This window comes from Lissotriton vulgaris, chromosome 7 (assembly GCF_964263255.1).
Source record: "Lissotriton vulgaris chromosome 7, aLisVul1.2, whole genome shotgun sequence".
Classification (NCBI taxonomy): Eukaryota; Metazoa; Chordata; class Amphibia; order Caudata; family Salamandridae; genus Lissotriton; species Lissotriton vulgaris.
In genome coordinates, this window is record NC_141695.1 from 1,632,779,526 (window position 1) to 1,632,805,731 (window position 26,206).

Genomic DNA, 26,206 nt, shown 5'->3' on the forward strand with positions numbered 1-26,206 from the left:
GCCTGCCTGCCAAAATCGTATTTTGCCTACAGTTATCTGTTCAGCCTCCTCGAAAACACATTCCAGTCTAGTGAAATAGGTAAACATATTCCCGGCTGCAGAGCAAAGGGCCCTGCCTTCCTGTGTCCATGCAAGTAATTTACTGCTCCCGTTACCATGGTAGGCCCATGGCCCCGCGCCTCGCACCAAGACACGTATGCACGCACTAGCATTCAGTGATGAACGGCCTCTGCCCGAGAGACCTTTTACTTCAGACACTACTTCCTCCAAACATGAGATACCAGATATGCTATAGGTACAGGTTGCTCTGACATCCCAGACACCAGACTCCTCTACTAGTGCTAAAGTCAAAGCCCCCAGTTCCCCCCAGTTAGACGTCATGCTCAGTTGCGCGCGCATCCAGGTCATAAGTTTCTGCTGATTCTGCAAACTTTTCTCTATACATCCACCCACTTGTGACGATTCTTGTGACGTTTCTCTGACATGCCAAGTGCACGCCCATGTGTACGCCTTTTTACACGCCTCCTGTTATGCACATGTGTTCTTATCTCTCTCTTTTCACCTGTTACGCCTACTGTATTCATTTCAATTATACTGTTTTACTATATATAATGTGTGATGCTAATAAAACGTTGAATGTCCCTTCCTGAACCTTAGTGGTGATGGAACATGATGTCCTGTTCCTCGAGGAGCATAATTAAAGCCCGTATGACTCAGATACCACGGACTCTGCCTCTCATTTGATTGAGCTGTCCTTTATTGATATTTAATGTATAGAAAAATAGTTCGGTAAATTTATTTACCACATATCTTCCCTTCTATCAACAGCATGATTCACCTATGCTGAGCACATGCTAAATATATAAAGTTAAGCAGGCCTTACTTAGGTATAGACGTGGGCTCAAATGTATTTGACATCCCTTTTTATTCTGCCATTTTTTATTGTTTGTTTATTGAAAAAATCCTTACACTGATTCGGCTTTTCTCTCTTACTAAATATTTATTTATTTTATGTAATTTCATCTCTTTTTCACAGACTCCTCTTTACCAAGCAAAATCTTTACGACAGCACTTCTAATGATCCATGCAAATTTCATTTTTAACCAATGCATTTCAGAGTTATTTGCACTCCTTCATCAGGGCAAGTACCTCTAGCAGTCACTTGACACCATATGAATGAAGTACACAATTATTCTAAAGCTGTACACCTGAGTGTTGCAGGATGCCAACATCAACCAGGTACTTCATAGAGTTCTAGAGGGCTTGGGGGTGCTCCTCAAATTTTGCCTTGCCTAACGCATGTTCAGACATGAATGCAGGAATCCCTTTGCTGCTGCTATTGATCAAAGACCCCATAGGGCTGTGAATCCATTGCCCCTCTCTTGGATGTCCAGCTAGATTGGTCATCGCATTCACACCAATACAAAATCTCCTGAAAATCAAATGGTCCAGGACTACCATATCACCTTTTCGATCCCTTCACTGGAACGCTATCAATCAGCCATCCGATTTAGAAACTCGGCTGAAAGACTAGCTCACAAATCGCCACAAGGCAACCTGCTGGCTATGTGATTACTATAGTTGTGTCCAAAAGTAGATCTAAGAGGATAGGATCCAGCCAGATGTTAAGACTAAGCACTGATTATGTATACAATAATTACATTACATTGAATATATATTTATCATATAGGGATTTCCAGAAATTGTAGAAAAGGTGCTGCCCTTCTGGATATATGTTGGACACCCCTTCTCTGGGGAGCTTCTACCCTTTCCACTGAACAGACTAATAGATTCGCTCTCTTGAACCCTGCTGTCCCCAAATCATGTAAGGTAGAAAACGATCCCTGCCCCAGCCAGGCGTAAATCTTTTGACGCACCCACCCTGCATCTCCAGCATTTTACGCCAAAAGCAACTATATAAAGTTCTGAAGAGCACCAAAACCTACCTGTTCCTCTCAGCATATTAACCATTAACCCATAGCGTTCCACTCTAGTGTAAAGGAGCCTTTCAGTAATTGATGTCACAATAGTTTACACAGAAAAGCCAGGCATTGTTAAAGGGACATTGCAGAGCCCTTTTGTTGATGACTGTTCATGTGTCAGGGGTAAGAGGACAAGCTTTCTTTTCTTTTCTTTTCTTTTCATTAAATGGCCACTTTAATATATTTGTTCTCCTACTCATCTTTTCTACTTTTCCTCCTCATAAAAGCAATCTAAAGCAGTGACGTGAGGGTTATGGAGAAATGTGAGTACATAAAAATCAATTAATAATTTGTAAATCTGATGACAGCGGATGACTTTTAAAGCTTAACCTTTTAAATTGTCTTTTAGATCCTGAAGTGCAATCGATGTACGGTGTCCTATATCTGCTCTTCGCCTGGATCACTGCATACCTCTATGTGATGATTGCAGGAATCCGGTTTCAGATAAACAGCCCCTACTTCAGAATTTTGATAGGAAGTATCCTCACACCTGCTTTGGCAATTGAAGGTGGCATGCAATGTTTATCTGGAAGATTCAGCTTTCGCCGTCTGTTGTCCGTGGTCATGCGTCTGCTCCTTACCCGCATTTCAGGATACGGGACTATGGTGATTGGAGATGCCCTGTCGCTGTTTGAGAGGGGGATCTACCCTGAGTTGTTTCTAGAAAAAATCATCTTACCTGCTTTAGCATTTGGATTTGCCATGGGACGCCCTTTTAGAATGTTTGCTTCTCATCCTCTGCTGTTCACAGTCGTGTTTACACTCTTTGGGTCCTCCTTGGGACACTGGTATATGAACATTGTAGACGTCTTGCACCAGACTCAGATATACGTCCCCCTCCGGAGGCTCCTACAAGATATCGTAGACTGTGCTTTTGTATTAGGCTTTCTCAGTATGTGTGTTTGGGTGCCAATCATCACTACTTTTCCTGCTAGTAGAACCACAGTGCACACCATCAAAGTGGTGCTTGTTGTTGGAAGCCTGCTTGTAATTTATTTTGCACCAAACATATGGCTAGTGCTTGCTATGTCATTGTAGGTTTGCCATATTCATCTAATGCACGTCATGCTGCATATTTGTGAATTGGTGGGACCTCGTCAACGAGGCATGCTGGGGTCACATTGTGAGACTGGCATTACGAAGAATGATATATTACACGTATGCATTGAAATTACTTCTAAAGTGATGTAAAGGAAGGCTGGGAATATGTTTGGATGGGCTATTGTGGTAACCCCTACTCAGCTTTTTAGTATTCTGTTTCTCCCATCTCATGCACCAAAATGAAGCCTGCTGCACAAAGAAACCCACGAGGGCCTTATTCCATTAGAGAACCCTGAAGAAACCAAGGAACCTAACCCATAACTCAATTGTGAGCGCCAATATTCATGCATTGACAGCTTCCATTCTAGGGATAACTTGCGGATGAGAAATTTGGTTGACCTTGGTCTAGTCATCGTTCAGCAGCTGACTGGCCAACCCTATGTTCTTTACTGCCATCCATCAGTGATATTTAGCTCCATGGGCCCCCAGCATGATTCTTCAGCCATTTTGGCCCCCATTGGGCTTGGTGTGGAGGAGGCTGTTTCCACCTTCGTCGTCAAGGGCTGTGCTGAGAAAGATGGAGGGGGAGTCCTGTTGCTTGCCAGTTGTGCTGTGTTGTCGATATCAGTCACTGGAATTGAATTAGCAAGATTCAGAATATTACTGGTGTCCCACAACAGTTGCATCAGCATCACAAAATCAAACATTTCACTGCATATGGTGAGTGCTTCTGCCACACTGGTCACCGGGAACTCCAATTGCAGACCACAGCTCACCCTCTGGAGGTCAGGAGAGACTCCATCAATCTGACTGTCGCAGTAACTTGATTTCATGCCCCTAACATTGACTTGATCAGCACTACAAGCTTGAGGTTTCTTGCAAATTTTTATTACGTTCAGAATACGGGAAACCTCAATACAGTCAAAGGTAATAAAGCAACAAAAGAACCTATGTTTTTCAATAGCCCAGGATTTCATGAATATACCCTCCTGAACTGGATCTCTCTATTAAACATGATTTCACTTGCGATTACGTTTTCAGTTGGATTTGGGCCAAGTAAGTTCAAAGATTGCACACCTTGGGCCACTTGGACGTAGTTTTTATCCCCTCACAAATGGCCAGATTCACTAAACTGAGCCGTTTGTGACCAAAAAAGGCTTTCTCCTATTTACAAGCCCCTATTTTGTCCTACTAGCAACTCACAGTGCAATGTACGAATATTTTGTGACGAAAGTGTGGACGCAAAACATTTGCTTTTCAACACCAATTTCAATTTGGTGCTAACGCATTCGTAAAGAGGAAGGGGTACCAAGGGTCACTTTCCCCTCTGTGAATTCATATGAAAATGTTTTTTGCGAACAAGCAGCGGTTCCTCGGACCACTGCCTACTCTTAAGTATTTAAAAGAATACATCTAAATTTGTATTTTTGAAACGCATCCCATTTCTCTTTAAGGGAAACAAGCTTCATTAAAAAAAAAAAAAAAAATTGCTTTATTTAAAAGCAAACACAGATATGGTGGTATGCTGTCCACAGCAGGCCACCATCCCTGTGCTTATTAGAGATTCCCAATGGGTTGCAAATTAGGAACTATCTCATGAATATTAATGAGGCAGGTCCTTTGAGATCCACTGGGAACTGCAGGCAGTGTTAAACACACTGTAGTACATAGTTGTTTGGGAATTCCTAATATCAACTCCCAAGAATTCGCTAATAGGAAAATCTACATACATGTGGCCCCTTGTGTTTTATGTAGCTAAACTGTATATAGTAAGAAGGCTGTCTAGACCACAATTCTGATGCATTGCAAAGTTACGTTTGAATTTTTGGCATTTAATTGAGTGTTTGTGTCCAAATCATCATGAGCAAGAGAAATAGATAGCCTTCTTTTTGTTTAATGTTCAGAACATTGACAAGAATGAGTGCAGTTCAGTCAGTCAGTCAAAATACACTTTATTCGATTTGTTTTAAAATCATAAAAGCCATAAAAACAACAACAATATATACAATTTAAAAATCCAAATTCATTGTATATGGTTCATACAAAACGGTCGTTATATACATAGTGTGCAAAATAGGCAAGGCAAATAATTTTAACTGATCATACTACACATTGTTTCCTAAGTTTGAATGAGTGCCTTTATTGTTACTGTATGTGGGGGTGGTCAGAGGAAAACAAATTTGAGGCGTGGGTGCTCACCTCATTATGTCTTGCTAAGAGGCAGCTCACGTTGGCAGCACACATTGTCTGGTTACGAGAGACCTGTTGTGTGCTTACTAACAACTTACAGTGGGCTTAAAGCTTTCCCATTGCTTGCGATCGATTTGTTTTATTTTCACTGCTATTTGCTTGCATCTAACTCTGTGGCTTTCCTGGCCCCTTCTTCCCCATCTTGTGTTTTTCCCGACCCTATAGCGTTACTGCTTTCATGCATTTGCTTGGCTGCCTTCTATCCTTCTATTGCTCACTTTTAGGGGACTCCATTTTACTTTGTGGTTGGACACCGCATGGAAGCGCATGTGTTTTCATCTGTGCTTTTCTTCCTTCTAAACCACATGCCCTGGTGCTACATGTTACTCAATCTTTCAGGTACTCCTCATGCCCAATGTTGCTCTCTTCCACGTGGGTATCTCTCCCCGCAAAACACTCCATCCGCCATGTTGCACCCTCCCTAGTATGTTCTTTACATGCAGAACATCCTGGCCCCGGTGCTCTGTGTTGCTTGATCCGTGGTGGGCTTTTCCTGGCAAATCCCACAAGCAGTGATACTCTCTCCATTGTGTGCTACTCCCTGTGAAAACCACCCCATCCCACATATAATAAGTGGTGCTTATTCCAATACCTTCCTCACTATCTTAAGTCGATCAACATGTTTCAGTGACTCCTATAATGTACATCTGTGGGCTTTCTTCAGAGCAGAAGACCCCTAAACTATCACTTTCTTTACTGTTCACCAGGTGGAAAAAACCAAGGTTAAATAAACTGTCTGTTAATGTTAGCAACATAGATCTTCTATTGTAACCCATTGGATAAAAGCAGATAAATAGCATTGTTTATTACAGACTGGAATAGCATATGACATAAAGGCTCAGATTCACAAAGGTGTCAGGCAGGCAGCACAGTACCCAAAGAGGCTGCGCTGAGTTGCATGACAGGGAAAGAGCAGGAGAGCACCATATTCACAGTGATATGGCACTTTCCTCTCCCTAGCGACGGCACAGGTTTTTGCTGCCATGCGCCAGGCACGCTCCTTAGCGCAATAGTGCTAGGGTGCGAGCCAGCCTCCAGTACAATTTTTGAACAAGAAGGGTACTCTTCCTGGACAAAATCCTATTGCCAGACAAGTGTAAACCCTTTTCTTACTTTGTATGTGTGCTGTACAGTGCAGCTCACATGCAAAGATGGAAAAGCAAGGAGACATGAAAACATTTCTCCTTTTAACACCTGCTTTTCAGCTGCCAACATTTCTGTCACTAAGCCATGTCTACTAAAGTTAGCAGATAGGATTTGCATCAAAAAGCATGGGTTGCTGCATGGGAATGCCTATGTAACACCCATGTAACACCCTTTTGACACAGGGAAATGCAAAGCAACACTTGGCGTTGTTTTTTTAACTCTTTCGCTGCGGTGGCTATTCCGCCGCAGCGCTAGAGTCGCGGGGGGGGGGGCGGGGGCGCGGGTGAGCTGCGCGGGTGACAGAACCGTTCCGTCATGACTCGCGGGTGAGCTGTGCTCATAACGGAACGGTTCCGCCACGGCCCCGCCCGCTCAATTAAACGCGCCGCGCAGGCGGCCGGGCCGTGGCGGAACCGTTCCGTCATGAGCACAGCTCACCCGTGAGCCGTGACGAAACGGTTCCGTCAATAGCCTCGAACGGGTTAATCCCCAAACAGATAGCTTTGGGTTTGTGTTAAAAAACTAACACTAATCGCACACTCTTTTTTGTGAATCTGGGCCAAAGTGTTATCCGCAGCTCATCTATCTCCTGGTGACAGAATAGAATGCCTCGATAAACCTGAGCGATATGTTCCTCACTAATTAAATTTAAGATCACAGGCACCTGTGGATCTGCTCAATACAGTGATGTGGTCGTTTTTCCCTATCCACAGATCTTGGGTAATCAAAATGTAAGGTTGGTCAGGCTTTAGCCTAGTTCAGGCCTCGGTCTGAATGTGATAAACGAGTGAGGGGCCATCCGGTGTCACCCAAAAAAACCAATCAAGAGATTCGTACATACTGAATTCCCCTTGAAAGTAAAAGTAAATGTCACGTTAAGAGGTGGTGATTGTGTTATTACATCTAGTGGGATATTTTAATGTTGTACATTGTCACATGCAGAATTTCTTCACATTTATTGTTGAAGTAGGGTCCCGAAGCACCATATAGAATACAATAGGCCCATCTTTCCACATCAGAAACATGAGACCCCCGTATATGCCCCACCTGCCAGTCTGTTAAGTTGACTAAACTGTCCCAGCTGTTCTTTTTCTTGCTAGGCCCCAAAGTGATTCTCTCACAAGACATCTCCTCAGCGAGATGCAGCTCGTCCCATGCCCCCGCTCCCTCGTTGTATCAACCGACTCTGTTAAACGTGGTTAACATGCCAAAAATCCCCTCTCATGTCCTGCACTTACCCACAGAAACCACAAGAACAAAGGAACTTAATAGCGCAAGAGCAAAACGCGGGGCAACAGGCCGCTTTCACATCTTCTAAATTTCTCAATTTATCATAAATATTTTTGCCAGCTTGCCTTATCGAAACTTACAACTGCATGCCAATAACACCTGTAAAATCTTCTAATTTGTTCTGCTTTTTTAAGGATTCTCAGAAATTATACTGAACGATTTTGATAAACAATGTCTAAATAGAGACAGGATTTGCGTATCATTGACGTACCCTTGACGTATACGAAATGTCAAAATATGAACTTGTGGTCTAACTGTTCTGCATTAAATCACTATAAAACATCTGACCACTGTCCACTTGTTGGATTTGCCCTACTGTGTTCGTGAGGCACAAGTGAGCTGTCTCCGATCGAATATTAGTGCACATTATGGAATTCTTGTCTTAAATATTGAATATTTGCAAATGTATTTTTAGATAGCATTTCTCTTCGCAATCATTTCAATGCATTTTTCTCCATATATAATCTAATGTAAGATTTTCTCACTGCATTTAACAAGAGATATATTTCTCCCATAACGTTTTAAAAATGTGCTCTTTTCATGTAAATCACAATGCTATTTCTCTCTTATTATTGCATTGAAGTATCCCATTATATGGTTATGTGAGACTTTTAACATGCATTGTGTTTCATTTTGTCTTTGCTAAAGACACTACATTTAGTTTTGCACTCAGTGTTTCCTTTTTCACTCCAGATTCAGAGTGGTTTATGTAACAAAGTGCAAACAAACCTGATTCAACTATTATCGTTTACATGTGTATTTTCTCATATTTTGTAGAAGCACCCCGGCAAATTAAGCTACCCAGGTCCTGTGCCCCAGGACAACTAACTTTCTCCCTCGAACAATGTAGTATCCTTTTTGCTTCTCAAAAGCCCCAAGGACACTATTTTCTGTCGTTCCAAACATGAAGGTAAAAAACATAGCTACAGTCTAGGCATTACCATTTTTTATTCCTGACAAAGTTGAATAAACCCATCATTTTCCTGGATCTGAAACTATAATTCTGTGAGGGTTTGAAAATACTGCACACTTCCCAGAAATCCTCAAAGGCGTTTCTGGCAGTAGTTAGCTTCCGGGGGAATTTTGAAGAGGTAGAAACAATGTTCCTTCCGGGTAGTTCTCAAACCTTCGTAAAATGCATGTCTTTAAATAGCTGCCTTTAAATAGCTGCTGGTGATTATAGGGGCAGAATGTGCTCCTTCAAGTCCGTGTGAGCCATTCTAAGAAAGGGACACGGGCCTGCGGGGACGTCTGAGCTCTCTGGTGCATGGCTCGATAGGTGAGAGGATGGTAGGACCAGGGCAGGTGCTGTCATGCATCTCCCTCACAAAGGCACACTCCTGACATCATGTGACTGACTCCCCCAGACTGACATTCAATAGCCTCAGCCTTAACAAAAGACTGGCGAAGTGTGGCTCACTGGTTAGAGGAGGCAGACCTGGAAGCAGAGGTCAGCCTGGGACCAGGGTTCAATTCCCGGCTCGGCGGGGTCTTGAGTCCTAATATGTCCATGGACTCGACAATTCTTGCTCCGGTGCCTACTCGATTCACAGGTTCACACTCCGCGACTCTGGGCAATAGCTTGCTTAATCTCCACAACGTACCCTCGCGGCGGGATGCCTGGCTTTCACCTTGCGGATACCCTGCCGGTGTTATCTCACAGGGGAATACCAGGACGGGTTCCCTAAGCAAGCGCTTAGAAACCGCTCGGTGATTTGCGCTATATAAATTCCTGTACATTTACATTTACATTTACTGGCTCTTCCACAGCCATACTGGCCTTTCACAGGCACAAGCGCGACAGGATGTGACCCCCTCATCCACCATAATCCCAGCCTCTCGTAAGCACCAATGTAACGTGTGACCAACTCTGCCCATCCCCATCGCCCGTCCAAAGGCAGCAGCTTCACCTGACACACTCTACTCTGGTCTTAATATACCTTTGGAGGTCCCGGCCTGATCTGTGAACCACTTTTCTTCAAACCTCTGCACGATCCATTAGCATCAGACTGACAGAACACTGACTCTGCCCCAACCCTACAAAACCTTTCTGGGCAGCAGCTGGACATGTGACAGATTGTCCAGTCCTATATGCCTTTTACTAACACTCTCTTGATGTTCGGCTAGCTCTACTCTAGACCCAGAGGTCTCGCAGACAAACGGTTGACTTTACACTATCCCTGCCTACTTTGTGCTGGCTCCAGCTGGGCATGATACTCTCTCCATAGCCGACTGGAATTTTATGACAACTACAATGAGATCGACTGACTCTGCCCCTAACCTACACACATCCACAGGTACGACTATCACCTTGACATGTGACTGACTAAGCAGTGCAACCAACATGTCTCTCATTGTCACAAGAATGAGCTGCAACTGTCCTTCCCCAACCTTAAAGGCTTTTCACTGAGACAGTCTCTGCAAGTGAGTAATTCTCTACTAGCCTTCTGCTCCTTTCAGAGGCACCAACAGGTCATCACTTACTTGGCACCAGTCTTACCGACTTTAACAGGCTTAGGCCCAGATTCTGAAAACTGTCACAGAAAACTTTGCAGCCCCCAAAGAGGCATGGAAGGGAGAGAGAGAAGGAAGGGAGAGAGAGCTGGAGAGTGCCATTTTCACTTACCATCTGCGCTGATTTAAGCTGCTGCGCCCAAGCACACCTTAGCGCCAAAGTGATAGGGTGCGTGCCTGGATCTAGTATAGGTTTTTTACAGGAAGTGTGCATAGGCACACTTCAAAGCTTTTCCTACTTTGTATGTGTGCTGCACAATGCAGTACACATGCAAAACTGGAAAATAAAGGCGAAATAAAAACATTTCTCCTTTTAACGCCTGCTAAGCAGCAGCATTAAGTTTTGGCACTAAACCCTGTCTACTGATGTTAGTAAATAGAGCTTAGTGTAAAAAAGCATGGGTGGTTTCATGGGAATGCCCATGTAGCCCCCATGTAATGCCTTCATGATGCAAAGTAATGCAAAGCAGCGTTTCACACTGTTTTGCATTACTTTTCCATACAAACCAACACTAATACCATTTAGCATTGGTTTCTTAATCCCCAAATAGGTTTAGCATCAGGTTAGCATTACAAAAGTAATGCTAACCCAATGCTAAACCTTAGTGAAACTGAGCCCAGTCTGTTGACATCTACCCATCTTTCTGCACCCCCTAAGGTCATGTGCCCCACACTGGTTCTGAGCAATTGAGTCACTCTTCAGGCCCAGAAGGCACATTGCAGAAACTCTCTCTTACTCAAATACCTTGAGTGACAGGCTCTTCAAAACACCTTTCTGGGAAGGTGGCTGGCACCTCCCCTCACTTGCCAGGAAACCAATACCCTGAGGTGCATGCCTAGGTGAGGCGTTGCAACCTGAAGGGTGTCAACATTTTGAACTGGTGCAGCACCGCGGCTGGGAATGCTCACAGACTGGGAGACGATCATTCAAAACCTTTTCGAGAAGGTTGACTCCTGTGTGCCTGTCTACAGCATAGTGACGTAGACTTGGGCGAGGCTGTGCCACATAGCAATGACTAGGTTACTGCAAACCTCAATAAATGGAAAAAGCAAAGACCCAGTAAAAAGGTATCGGAGTGGCAGCAGCAGGCTTGACACAGTGCTGATGTGAGATGTCATCTAAGTAAGAATAGTGTCACAACTCGCATATTCATTAACTCATCCACCTAAACCTATAACCCTTTCTCAGCCCCTTTGTTTTTAATCATGTGGTAGAAAGATCCCACTAAAAATACTTTAGCTCACCCACATAAAATTTTAATATAGATCTGACAGTTTATCAAAGGGAGTACATAAATGTCGGCATAAGTGGTGTGACCTCACTCAAACAAGGAAACGTAGGAGTAGGAGGCTCTACAACCAGTGTTGGCTGATACTCGTAACTGCTTCCCAGTGCATGGTAAGGAACCCACCGATAAAACATACCATGGTTGGTAAGTGAGCATTCATCATCCTATATGAGTACATGTATGTATGGTAGGTCTAGAACAGGTCTGGATATTTCTAGCAGCAGTTTATTTTATTTCTTTTTTTTATTTCTTGGATGTTTGTGTGATAGAATTGTATGATGTTTTTTCTGCAGCTGTCACCTGTCCTGAACTCATTATTTGTGTTAGGGAAGGTTGCACTCCGACTGTTCATGTTTTACCTTTATTGGGTTGTGACTTTCCGCTCCATATAAGAAAAAAGCAATTCACATTGCCAATGCTTGTATTAATGCATGACATGAGTGAAAGAGTGAACCCTCAGAAATTATGTGGGCAGAATTTGTTTTTTATTTTAGGCTTGAAACAAGCAGTTTTTTTAATGACGCAGGTGATTAACAGTACTGTGCAGGGTGGTATTATTATAGTCTTACAGCCCACCGTAGCGGGCTATACCGGCTATTAAATGCCCGCTGAATCGTTAAAGGCCCGAGCCGAAGGCGAGGGACTTTAACGAGACAGCGGGACTTTAATAGCCGGTATAGCCCTGCCACGAAGGGCTATAAGGCTATTAGAACATTCTGCCACTAGAGAGCAGAATGTTCTAACAAATTAAACAAAGGGTTCTCGAAGCTCGAGGGGATATATATCCCCTCGAGCTTCGAGAAGCCTTTGTAGAACATTGGAATGTTGCTCTACGGGCCTTTACCTGCCCGTAGAAGCAGGGAGCACTCCATTGTCTTCAATGGAGCTCCCAACATTCCAATGTTCTAATATACCATAATGAAACTGCTAAAAGAAAAACTACAAGCTCCACAATGCAACATGCTGTTGGCATAAAAAACATTGATGATGGTATCCTTTGTTGTAGTGCCAAAGTGCTAAATTGTGAAATGCTAAGTACAATGCCTTTCTGCTGTTTTTCCTTGCAGGGGTCCCCAGAGGTCCTCGCTTAGTCCCACCTTGTTTAATTTCTATGTCATCCGCTTATCAAAAGTAATTAGAATAAATGGTTTCTCCCTCAAATCTTATGCTGATGATACTTAAATTGTTGTCTCTTTGGCCAGGGACGAAAATGAGACAGGCTCCAGATTCCATGACTGCATGGTGGCTGTGAGTACCTGGATGAGAAGGAACTGTTTGAAATTGAATGCCGAAAAAACTGAAGTTTTGTAATTTGGCTCTCATTTGTCCCTTTGGACCCCTAGTTGGTGGATGCAGGATTTAAGGGTACTTCTGTCACCGGTTACTAAGGCCCAGAATTTAGTGGGAGTAATTGATAACAAACTCACTTTTACAGTTCTGATTAAAGCCATGATATTCTCTTCATGTCATACATTAGGGGCCATAAAATAGATCCTACTTTCTATCCCTTCAGATTGAGAGAATACGGTAGTCAGGTCGCTAGTACGTATACAAATAGACTACTGCAATGAACTGTATCTAAACCAGCTTCAGCACTTACTGAACGGGCTGCAGATCCTTCAAAACGCTGCAGCACGACTATTATTGAAGATTCCAAAATATAATTCAGTGTCTGAATCTATCAGGAAATTACATTGTCTGCAAGTAAGACAGATACTTCCTTTCAAATATCTATATATGGCTTATTAAGCATTACACAATGACGGTCTTAAAAACTGTTTCTGCTGGCCCGTCCTAGGGAGAACACTACGGTCCACAACAGCCAAATGTGCTGTAGTCTCCGGGATTAAAAGATTTTCTTGGGGTGGGAGAAGTTTTGTAATTGGAGCAGCAAAGGCTTGGAACTCTCTCCCCTTGCAAATTAAAGTCATGTCCAATCTGTTTATGTTTGGGAAGGCTTTGAAAACCTTGTTGTTTAATGGAGAATGAGCTTCAATCCTCCTTGTTTTTCGCTTTCTTGTCGATAGCATCAAAGCTAGCGCCAAGACGCCTCTGGGCAAATGAGCGCTCTCATACATTTTATTAACATAAAAAACCATAGGCAACCACAGGTTAAACAGCCAGTGGGCGTAAATGCAGAGAAGGTGTTTTAGCTGGTAATGGTAGCATCTCCTGCTAATAGGTGAACGTTACCACTCTATGCAAAACCAGCTTACTGAAAGGACCTATTTGCCAGAACAATGCAAGCATCTAAAATGGGTCTAGAGACACAGAAAAAATAATAACCTTTCACCTCCTCTTCTCTAGCCCATTCTTGGGGCGGTTTGTCTGATTTAGGTGGCATGCTCACAACACTGCTGTGATACACCCTACCTCAAACAAGTGTGGCACAGGCTGCTGGTGCTACCCCACGAGGGCCATCATTGATGGGGAATAGATGAGGCCACAGGTTCCTGAGTACTCCTCAATCTATCCAACCATCTGCAATCTTCAGAAAACACAAACATGATGCAACCGCAACTCTGTTCATAAACATACTACAGTTATAAATTGTTTTCAGATTGTACTTGCTACACCAATTTTGTTGTATTTTACCGCAGTAAAGTACACTTCACAAGGAGACGAATTATATGGGGATATGGTGAGAATGAACTTCCTAAATCTTTAATCCAAATTTTTCTGAAACCTTCACCTCATGTTAGCGTGTGAGAACTATTACAAGTACGTGTGTGTGCAGCAGGTGCAATAACACCCTGATCTATCCCATTATTGTGACTAGTATGATACTTATAAATCTTTGCAGCAAAGGCATAATACACTCAGCCATTTTACCTATGTTTGGAATCTGTAACAAATATGTTGTGCTCAAATCTCTGCAGTAGTCGTATTTACATGCTAGGCTTTCACACTGGAGTTAAAATCTGTGACACAAAGCAAATATCCCAGCAGTAACTGCATTTTCCACAGTTTTCTGTCTGAGATCAGAACATGCAACCAGCAAACTACACACAGATCTCTGCAGCTGGCATATTAACCCACTGAACTAACTCACAAAAATGATCCAAGTGACTTGGAGCAGATTACACGTATAATGCTGCAATAGGTATACTGAGCCCGATCCCGTAACAATTATATTTCAACACCTTGGACGGTAGGCCTTTTCCCCTTAGAATGCTAAGCCACTTTTTTAGGTCTCGCCTGTCAATGCGCTTGTGCATTGAGCTTGCGAGAATATAGGGGCTTATCCAGAGCTTAACCAAACTCTCGATTTCATGCAGTGCCTGTGAAAAGCAAGCTCAATGCGCAAGCACATTGACATAAAACGCGCGTGCACATCAAAGCCAGCCATCTGTTCCCCAGCTTGGTGCCTCCAGCAGCTCTTCAAAGGTATCCGCTCCGCCCGTTGCTGCATCAAAGGCTTTCATTTCGTGGCTGCGTTTTTTTTTTACTTTCATTTCGCGGCCGCGTTTTTTTTTTCTCCCCCTGTTGTGCCGCCCGACTTGTTCCAACTGTCTCCCTCGTGTACTTCTTTTCCGAGGTGCTCCGTGTTAACTCTGTCATTATGTGCTTTTCCCCTCCCTCTCGATGTAGCATTTGTCCTTTTGTTCTCTCGGCCGCGTTTTTGTGCCACCCGACTTGTTCCAACTGTCTTCCTCGTGTACTTCTTTTCCGAGGTGCTCCGTGTTAACTCTGTCATCATGTGCTTTTCCCCTCCCTCTCGATGTAGCATTTGTCCTTTTGTACTTTCGGCCGCGTTTTTGTGCCGCCCGACTTGTTCCAACTGTCTCCCTCGTGTACTTCTTTTCCGAGGTGCTCCGTGTTAACTCTGTCCTTATGTGCTTTTCCTCTCCCTCTCGATGTAGCATTTGTCCTTTTGTACTTCCCACCCATCCGTTCCGATTTTTTTCTGCCCCTGTTGTGCCGCCCAACTTGTTCCAACTGTCTCCCTCGTGTACTTCTTTTCCGAGGTGCTCCGTGTTAACTCTGTCATTATGTGCTTTTCCCCTCCCTCTCGATGTAGCATTTGTCCTTTTGTACTTCCCACCCATGCGTTCACACCTGTGCACTTCTCCCTGCCCGCTTGAGGTTAATTTTTAACACATTTCTCCTCCTCACCCGGATACAATATCACCTTGGCCGGATGTTGCCTCTGTTTTATGCAAACTGCTATCTGGAGGCAATTATCTACAAAAAACAATATTGGGGGGGGGCAAAAGCCTAATTACGTAAAGGGTATTTAGACATTGCACACCGCACAACCAAAGCTCTAATTATTGCATTTCTATGTGATGATCTTGTTTCTGTATGTGCCCTTTCTCATACCTTTTATCTATATTTTTTAATTACCACTCCAAGCGCATACACCATCTTGGTGACCCATTCACACCTATAGGTCACCATGCTGGGACCACCATAGTAAGTGAACTGACTGCCCGCTCACTCTGGTGCACTTCACTGCACCATGGAACAGCACTCTCCAGTTCCCCCCATGCTCAGGACCAAGTTGTAATTTTGGGCTAGTCCCGTCTTGCCTGTACACACCCCCCTCACCCCCCTCATGTCCGTTTCCCCTGCACTCCTCCACCCCTTCCTTTTCGCCTCCTCCCGAGCCATGCGACCCCCCACCTCCCTCACCCTTCCAAACTTCGAGCCCAACTCCGCCCCACTGAAACCTTCGGCCCTTTCCCCACTCTCCCCAATTAGCCCCCCACAATGTCGAAAGCTTGTTTTTAGTGGGGGGCAAAAATGCCACTCATCCCCTGCTGCTTTGACTGTTGTCACACAGCTCTTCTCTCTTAGCACAGCAGCTCCTTAACTCAGTTCCTTGGCTGCTCCACCTTTACAGACACCCACCCTGCCAGCCATTGTACCTCTCGGCAAATGACGAGTGCTGTCAAAGGCAGTAGGGTTTGGATTGTATGTATCGTTGACATTACAAATGCTATAGGTGTCACATTTGAAAAAGTATAAAGTATTGCCATTGTAAATGACAAAGCTATTACTTTTGCAAGTTTCAAGACCCACACATTAAAAGAAATTTGTCAATTACAAAACCAATAGCTCCAACTTTTCTATTGCGAGACCTATTGCATTTCCAATGCTTGTTTGCTTTTTGGTGTACTCCATACATTTTATTTCCACATAAGGTATTCATGTCAAATTGCATCCCTTTTCCTCAACATTATAGGAATTCTAAGGGTACACAGGGTTTGTGTATTCCCCTGGAGGGTGACTTTTGTGGTTCGCATCAGGTTGTTTTCCCATAAACCCCTACAAACCTCAAAGCTTGGCTAAAAACACACATTTTCTTCACATTTCAGTGAGGACAACTTCAGGAATCAGCGAGAAGCCACAAATTTTATACAAATCAGTGTACCCCCCAAGTCTCTTGATAAAAATGGTTCATCACATGTGTGGGTGATCCTAGTGCCCGCAACAGGAAAAGTCCCAGAACACAAGATAGACAAATCAAATCTTTCTACTGAAAACAACACTTTTGTATTATTTGAGTAGCTGAAGAGTTTGGCCCTAGCTTAGCCGACATCAAGAGAAACCTACTAAACCTGCACATTTCTGAAAATTAGACACCGAGGGGAGTCAAAGGTGGTGTGACTTTTGCACTAGGTTCCTTTGCCCAGAAACTTTTGCAGACCTGAAACTTTGACTAAATACACACATTTACCTCACATTTCTGTATAGAAAACTTCAGGAATCAGCAGGAATCCACAACTTTCCTGCCAGTCAGTAAAACCCTAAGTCTCTTGATAAAAATGGTACATCACATGTGTGTACTGCATTTGCCATTTTACACGTGCTAAATTACATGTTGACTCGATTCCATGCAATGCTCTCATCTTCCATTTTCTTGCATGGCACTTCCATTTTGTGCTGCCTTGCCCTGTAGTTACACTCCAGCAGTAACATAAACATGTTTTTCACGTAAACCAGTAAAAGCTGGTGCGAGGCATTTCGTGAGGATGCCTCGTGAGGATATGTTGTACCTTCAGCATGATTTTATGCATTCTAGGCTTATCTCTAGGACAGAGGGAGGTTGGCCGTGCAAAGCTCCAGAGATAGGGAAAGGAATGTCTTTTGCCTCGGCACAGCCCAAGCAGAATCTGGCCAGGTCTGTCTGGGTGGGTCTGATGCAGAGATGGGGCCAGCACCTGTGAATAGATGGGCGAGAGCGCCTGCTAGAGGCTTCTCGAACATGTTGATTTAAACTATAAAAAGCGGTGTCTGTAGGGTGGAGCTCAGGAACTCAGTCTTGGAGTGGACGCACTCGTGGGACAACTTTGGTGCCCGGAGAGATTACTTCCTGAGCCCCCGGTCTCTACGGGTTCCGGACTTGGTGTTCAGTGCTTGGCCAGGGATGTTGGAATCTCCGGTGCGGACGCATCTGGTGAGGTGCTTTGTACATTAACTGTTTATATACCTGTATTCACAGTTTCATATTTATAGATATATAGTGTGGTGTATTCATTGTTTATTGCCTTTCATTCGGTGCCTAACAATTTATTAGCTTCAGTGACTTATTGCCTTTGCCTACAATACTAATAAAGCTCATTTATACCTCTAGAGGAGTGTTGGAGTTTCTGTGTGAGTAAGCGGTGTGCTTATGTTCAGATTACGCAAGTAGGCAAAGCAATACATTTTGGCGTAGTCGGCAGGATTCGAACCTGCCCGGGCAGAAATATGTTTAAAAAGACGAAAGGTGGTTTTGGCTCTTTGGCACCGAGTGAAATCCCTTTAGCCCCTATGCAAATTCCTGGATGGGAGGCGACGCCGTACTCCGCCGTACTCCGCACTGGCGCATGAGTATTCTGAAAGCTCAGGATTAAGTGAGAGCTGGTTTGACTATCTGGGTGAAGCAACGCCAGAAGAGGTTATAAATTGTTTACAGAAGGTACCGTTGGAGAAAAGCAAAGAATTATGTACGGTCAGTCGCAGAGGTTGGGCTCTTTTGCATGCCTACTGTCAAATTTTTGACAAATGTTTATCTCTGCAGAAAGAACAGTTGAGCTTAGAAAAACAACTTATTGAAGCTAAGAATATTTCTACAATGCTTTCCTGTCAGAATAAGTTATTACAAGATAAGTTAGAAACATATCAAATGATAGCAGAAAGGGCAGCAGTCCGTGTTGCTGAATATAGGTACAAGAAAAGGAGAGGGCGAGTTGGTAAGAGGAAGGTCCATTTAGCGATTGCCAAAGCAGGCTTAGATTTCAATCCATCAAATTGGGACTCCAACATCTGGGAATCGTCAGAATTCTCTTCAGAAGGAGAGCAGCCCTTGGAGGAGGAGAGTCAGGACAAGGAAGGAAAAAATGCTAAGAGAGTAGAAGCACAGCCCGTTCTAAGACGGAAACTTCAAAACGCTCGAGGGAACCCAGATGGAGTATTGTTAAATAGCCTGGAGGATTTTATACAGCAGGAACTAAGTTATCTTTTAATGAGGTTTAGACAGAAGCCTGGCGAGACGCTATTAGCTTGGATGGTGCGCCTCTATGATCACAGTGCTTCTGGGGTCATGTTAGATGAGGGGGCCGCTGACAAATTTTGTACTCTCAGTACTGATCCCACTGTGCAGGGATACTTCTGGACTTTCCATGGTGATGACCAAACTACCCTGTTGCAGCTAGCTGCACGGGGGTGTAGTCACAGGTACCCCACAGATTCAGATTGGGCTAGGAATGAGAAACCATGGTTCACCCTAAGAGATGCCTCACAGAGAATTAAGGAGGAAGGAATGAAGCTAGCTGTTGTTGTAGGTGAGGCGCATAATTTGATGGGTCAAATAATGACTGTGTCAAGGCGGAATAAAATCATTTGTTTGGTGCCCCTGCATACAAAGCGGTGATAATGACTTTGTTAATTAATCAAACTGGTAACACCATAGGAGAAGTAGTCGAGGCAGTCCGTGAGCTGGGAGAGCTTGGGGAATGGGCCAAGCCAGACAGGGCTTCACGGCCAGAGTCCTGCACTGATAACAATCGAGTGACCAGACGTGATATGTTTTTGGTGCTGTTAAAGGACGGGGTGTCAAGGAGTGAGATTGATGGTATTGAGACCAAAAGCATGTGGGAAATGTACCGTAAGCGAGGACTGGATAGGAAGGAGGGGAGTAGGTATGTGAATAGAAACGATTACAAGAAAGTGAGTCGCAGGGAACCGGAGCCTGATGAGAAGCCCAAAAAAGCAGGTCAGGAGAGAGAGAGAGAGAGAGGGAGGGAAACTCATGTGAGAGTGACAAAATAGAAAGGTTGGGACCGAGATTGCACAGATGCAGGTGGGGACCGGGAAGAGGAGGAGTTGTTCCCTGAGGGTTACCCAACATTTTATTCAGATCTGCGCTGGGACCTACGCCGGGCAGATGCAGAGCTGCGCAGGTGATAATTAGATTAGGAAATGGGCCAAGCTCCGGTGCAGGGAAGGGCTTGCAAAGATAAAACACCACATGTGAGGGTTGAGATCTATTGGAAAAATAGAAATGTTCAGGAGGTGCGGGCTTTAGTAGACACCGGAGCGGAGGCCACATTGATACATGGCAATCCACGAAAATGTAAAGGACAATATTTTACTATCACAGGTTTGGGAGGACAAAAAGCATGTGTGGTTTACAGATGGCTCAGCCAGATATGTGGGGACCAAAAGACATTGGAAGGCAGTGTCCTACAATCCAGTGATCAAAATATTGTTGTCAACGACTGGAGAGGGAAGAAGTAGTCAGTTTGCAGAATTGTATGCGGTTTACCAGGCGTTAAAGCAAGAGCTCCCTGGTACATGTCACATTTACAATGATTCATGGCCTACGGCTAGGCTGTGGGGTTTTAGGTTTAAACCTATAATAACTGATAAAACCCCACTGAAAGAAAAATAGCCCTCACCGGTGAAAACATATAAACACTAAAAAAACACCTGCACAACCACAAACTAAATGCCATTCAAAGAAATGAAAAAAAGTGAGAGTCATTTTGTTCTTACTGAAGGGGTCAATAAAATGTAACTTTGTTATACAAGCTAGTAGTAAGAAAGACTGGCTAACATTATTCTGCTTGAGTTTTGTTCTTTAGGGATGCCACTAAAATATTGTTTCTTCTTCCTTTTACTTTTTTTTCAGTTTTATGGCCTTTGGTCTAAAGATGCAGGGTTTAGTTTCACGTTTAGCCTAATTATTTTATAAACTGTAGAGAATCAGGACATATCAAACTCACATTTGATATTTTGGCTGCATTTGATTCTTTCACTGATAGGTAAAATGGCTAGTTTGATAAAAATATTTCCTAATATGTGTCATCACATTTACTCACAGAGAATGGGTAAAAACCCTTAATACATCAGACCATAGTTTCTAGTGGGACAGTATTGATAGTAAGTGAATTGCGTCTATATACCATGTTTTTTCAGTGTAGAAAGCAATCAATGATAAAAGCAAAACGTTCCATAAACACCGGAAAAACACTTTTTCTGCTGTTTTTAGTGGCGTGAAAATGTGTAACCACTGATAACAACTGTTTTTTAAGATATTGAAAACACTGAAAAAACCCCACCAGAATTTACCAAAAATAGAAACTGAAAACAGGACAGCCTACCTACGGCCAATGGGTTAGCCATCTGGCTTCACATATGGCATGCTCACAATTGGATGATTCACAACAGGGAGGTTTGGGGAAAGGAGTTGTGGCAGGAGATTTGGGAATTGTTGTCCCAGAGTACAGTCACAGTTTATCATATCAATGCTCATTGCCCGACTGACTCACTAGAGTGTTGGTGCAATTCCTTTGCAGACCAGGAAGCAAAAATGTGTGAAGCTGAGGTGGAGACGCAGGATTCTGACTTGGTGAGCATGGCTAAATGGGCGCATCAGAAAAGCGGGCATTTGGGCGAGCGAGCCACTAGCAGGTGGGCAGAAAGTAGAGGGATGTATATTCCCTTGGATTTGATTAAAACTGCAATCATTCACTGTCCTGTTTGTTAGCATACTTAGCACAGACCAGTTCCACAGGTAGTGAGAGGCCAGTTAGGCAGAGGGAAGTTGCCAGGGCAAATATGGCAAATTGATTTCATCGGGCCGATGCCAATGAGTCGAGGACGTCAGTATGCATGCACTGTGGTGGATACCTATTCTGGCTATCTCATCGCCTTTCCATGCAAGAGAGCAACCCAGTCCAACACTCTGAAAACGTTGAATTTGTTGATCTTGTATTACGGAATTCTATTGCAAGTCCAAAGTGACAATGGGTCACACTTTAAAGGAAAGATGGTGCAAGATTTTTGTGTGCAGCATAACATTGAGTGGATCTATCACATACCCTATTACCCACAGATGCCGGGTTTGATTGAGAGAATGAATGGTTTGCTGAAAGAGCAGTTGAAAAAGTTGTCTGATGGGCCATTGAAGGGGTGGAGGGATCACTTGTCTGATGCGTTGCAGATTTTGAACAATCGACCCCTTGGCGATGCAGAGACTCCTTTGATGCGTATGTTGACCCCAGCTTTGCAGATTAAGCCCCATGTGGCCACAAACGCGATTCTGTATTGGAAGACAGAATCCGGAGCTTTCCAGAGCTTTGGTTCCATATTGTGCCACACCAGAGGCTGCCGGTCTTAATTTACATGCCTTGAAACTCTCTCGATTGCAACCACGAGACATTACCTTGATTGGAATTGGAGTTCAAATTCCTCCAGAGCATTTTGGGCTGATCGCCCCTCGATCTGGGCTTGCCCTTAAAGGCATCCAGGTTTTGGGAGGGGTGGATGTTGCCGATTACCAGGGGGAGATCAAAGTTATCCTATTCAACAGTGGAAACAATGATCTGATTGTGCAACCTGGTGATCGTGTTGCCCAAATGGTCATCATGCCAGTTTATGGAGGAAATGTCATGAAGGGGACGGCCCCTGCCCTTCTAACTGCGAGGAAAGGGCGGGTTCGGATCTACTGACAAGAACCCAGGGGCAAAATTGTGGGTGGAGTCCCCAAACCTGCAGAATTGATCGCTAAGGGCAAGGATAACATCCTAGTCATCATGAAACCTGGACAGGAAAAGTGGGAAAATGTACCTGCTGAAAAATGTTATTTGCGAGAGTGATTATACCAGTTTGTTTTCTGTTTCTAGATCACAGTATGGCTTGCCGCTGCGACGCTTGTGCTGTGTGGTTGGTGTTTGGGTGTGTCCGGAGGGGTCCGTGAGGGCCCGGGTTATGTCGAAGGGGATCAACCACCCGAGTCGGATGACAGAATTGTTGCAGCAACTGGATAACACCTGGACCTACTTCGCCGGGAATGTGCTGAACACTTCCCACTTCTGTATGAGAAATGTTCAGAGTACAGCTGATATGATATCGACCTGTCTTGTTGCCGTACCTACCCCTGCACATGTGCTTCTGCACATCTTCAACCAAACTAACTTTGATGGGGTAGTGGAGGAAATTGATGTTCAAACACATCTGAGTCTTTATGAGTACGGTCGCTTTTGCCCGGAGGTTACAGATAGCCTCTGGAGGAACATGACGAATATTGTTACTTACAATATCTCTACTGGAGATGTTTGCTACCAACTAACTTGTGACCCTGACAAGATTGACAAATGTGGCCAACTGAAACTAGAGAAGAGCAAGCTTTTGACCCCTGATCAACAAACATTATGTCAGTCAGGACATAACAATTTTTGTAGTAATGTTACCAATTATATGGTTTGTATTCACACAGTAGTAGCTGATAGTCATATTAACCATGTGAAATTACCTAAGGGATGATTGTTCTCGTGTGGCAATATTTCATAGACTTACATACCAGCTAACATAACTGGAGGACCTTGTGCTTTAGCACGATTAAGTCTTATGCTTTTTCCCAGGCATTCTGTTACATGTATTCGCTCTTCTAGAGCCGCTGTTCAGTTACCTGAGGATTGTGACTCCAATATTGACCTGCTTTCTAGAACAGAGTATACTAGTTTGGCTGTTTCCATTGTAGGAGTGTGAGGACTGTCCGTTTATAATGCAAGAACTATTGCCAAGCTTGCCTGTTTAATTGTGAAGAATCTCAATCATACTTCTGCCGCTTTAGCTGAATTATTATTAGATGTTCAAGGAACAAGAAAAGCAGTTTTGCAGAATAGGGCAGCTGTGGACTATTTGTTGCTAAAACATAACCATGATTGCGAGGAATTTGATGGACTATGTTGTTTTAATTTATCTGACCATTCAACGTCTATCCATGCACATATTAATACCTTAAAAGATTTAGTGAAAGGGGTTACCCAAGATGTTGACCAAGGATGGTGGGATTGGATGTTAGGGTGGCTGCCTAATTTTGGACAGCTTCGGTATATCTTGAGTGTTATTATAGTCATTATTTGCATTTTAATCTCATTATGTTGTTGCGTTCAATGCATTCCTAGGCCAATGGGGTATGATGGGTGAATCGAAGGTCAAGGGGTGGAATGTACTGCATTTGCCATTTTACACGTGCTAAATTACATGTTGACTCGATTCCATGCAATGCTCTCATCTTCCATTTTGTTGCATCGCACTTCCATTTTGTGCTGCCTTGCCCTGTAGTTACACTCCAGCAGTAACATAAACATGTTTTTCACGTAAACCAGTACAAGCTGGTGCGAGGCATCTCGTGAGGATGCCTCGTGAGGATATGTTGTACCTTCAGCGTGTTTTTATGCATTCTAGGCTTATCTCTAGGACAGAGGAAGGATGGCCGTGCAAAGCTCCAAGGGCGGATATAGGGAAAGGAATGTCTTTTGCCTCGGCACAGCCCAAGCAGAATCTGGCCAGGTCTGTCTGGGTGGCTCTGATGCAGAGATGGGGCCAGCACCTGTGAATAGATGGGCGAGAGCGCCTGCTAGAGGCTTCTCGAACATGTTGATCTAAACTATAAAAAGCGGTGTCTGTAGGGTGGAGCTCAGGAACTCAGTCTTGGAGTGGACGCACTCGCGGGACAACTTTGATGCCCGGAGAGATTACTTCCTGAGCCCCCGGTCTCTACGGGTTCCAGACTTGGTGTTCAGTGCTTGGCCAGGGATGTTGGAATCTCCTGTGCGGACGCATCTGGTGAGGTGCTTTGTACATTAACTGTTATATACCTGTATTCACAGTTTCATATTTATAGATATATAGTGTGGTGTATTCATTGTTTATTGCCTTTCACTCTGTGCCTAAGAATGTATTAGCTTCAGTGACTTATTGCCTTTGCCTACAATTTTAATAAAGCTCATTTATACCTCTAGAGGAGTGTTGGAGTTTCTGTTTGAGTAAGTGGTGTGCGTAAGTTCAGATTACGCATGTGGGCAAAGCAATACACATGTGTGATTAGCTTAGGCCCGCAAAAGGAAAGGGCCCAAAACGCAACAGGGACACATACATTTTTCCACTGAAAACAGATCCTTTTTTATAATTTGGGTAGCTGTAGATTTTGTGCCCTAGCTCAGCCAGCACTTAGGTAAACTTATCAAAAATGCACCCAGGAAGGGTTGCAGGATGGCATGACTTGCGTGACTCTCACCAGGTTGTATTACCCTGAAGTTCTTGTAAACTACTAGCCAACGTCAGTTCACACGCATGCCAGCCAAATGCCAGTCCAGATATACTGCTGGTCAAACGCCACTCAAACATCACCATGAAGCTCCACATCACTTTACTTCTAAAAAACTCCCTGAATGAACAGATTAGACAAACAAAGCACATACAGAAATAAATAAAACATACATCTAAAAGCAGCATTTTTTTTCAAATTTAAAATAACCTTTTGGTAAATCCAAATCCAGTATTTGTAAAGCACGAACTACTCACCCCTAAGGGTCTCAAGGCCTGGGGTCTGTCACGGGCATTAGGTGAGGTATTGCCTAGATTTACATGGTGCTGAACTGAACTGTTGCCCGGGTTCAAACTGTGAGCCCTCCACTCGGGAGTCAGCTGCCCTGGCTGCTGCACCACATTTCACCTCTCTCTAGAAGATGAAAAAACATTTAGGATTGCATGCACAACAGGTGTAACTAAACACAGCAAACTATGGGCAACCTGCTGTCTAAACACAAAATATGTATCAATACAGACCATAGTCATTTGACATTTACTCTGATGGTTGTTTCCAATACTTGAGTTGCTTATAGTACAGTGTAAAACATGTGGACAAACATGGGCCAGAATTATAATTTGTAGTCCTTTTCGTACACAGACTCTACATCTCCGACAAAGAAAGTATTTTTTTGTTGTTGGAGGAATGTATTCAGGAAAGTGGTGGTCTTTTAATCTTGCCATATCTTCAACAACTCCATTTCAAGCAACACTTGGTTGCTATATTGCAGCAAGGCTGCCTATTAAGGAAAACGGCATAAACATTAAAGTATGCTAAATGAAAGAAATGAAACGTCATCTCTTGTACCAGATGTATGACTTTTGAGCAGCTTTGTAAGGCTCCAAAGTTTAATCTCCTGTATCTACACCTTCCATGGGCTTCTTAAAGTCTAGAATGCACACTGCTTTGCACACATCTGCTAACTGACCCCAAACAGTCACAGGTGCAGTGCTTTCATCATGAATAGGTTTGAGGAAGCGGACATCTCTACTGTCTGAAAAATTAAACTTGAGTAGCTCATTACCATGCACACCACTGCTCTCTCCCCTATGAAGTTTTTTCACATAAGGTCTTTACGGTAACCTTTATAGAACTGCAATATTAAA

The 26,206-nt window shown here is 43.7% G+C and overlaps 1 pseudogene; it reads left to right on the forward strand.

The window, feature by feature from the left end:
• Positions 1-22,714: 22,714 nt before the first annotated feature.
• On the forward strand, positions 22,715-23,935 carry LOC147706168 (uncharacterized; annotated as a pseudogene).
• The last annotated feature ends 2,271 nt before the right edge of the window (positions 23,936-26,206 follow it).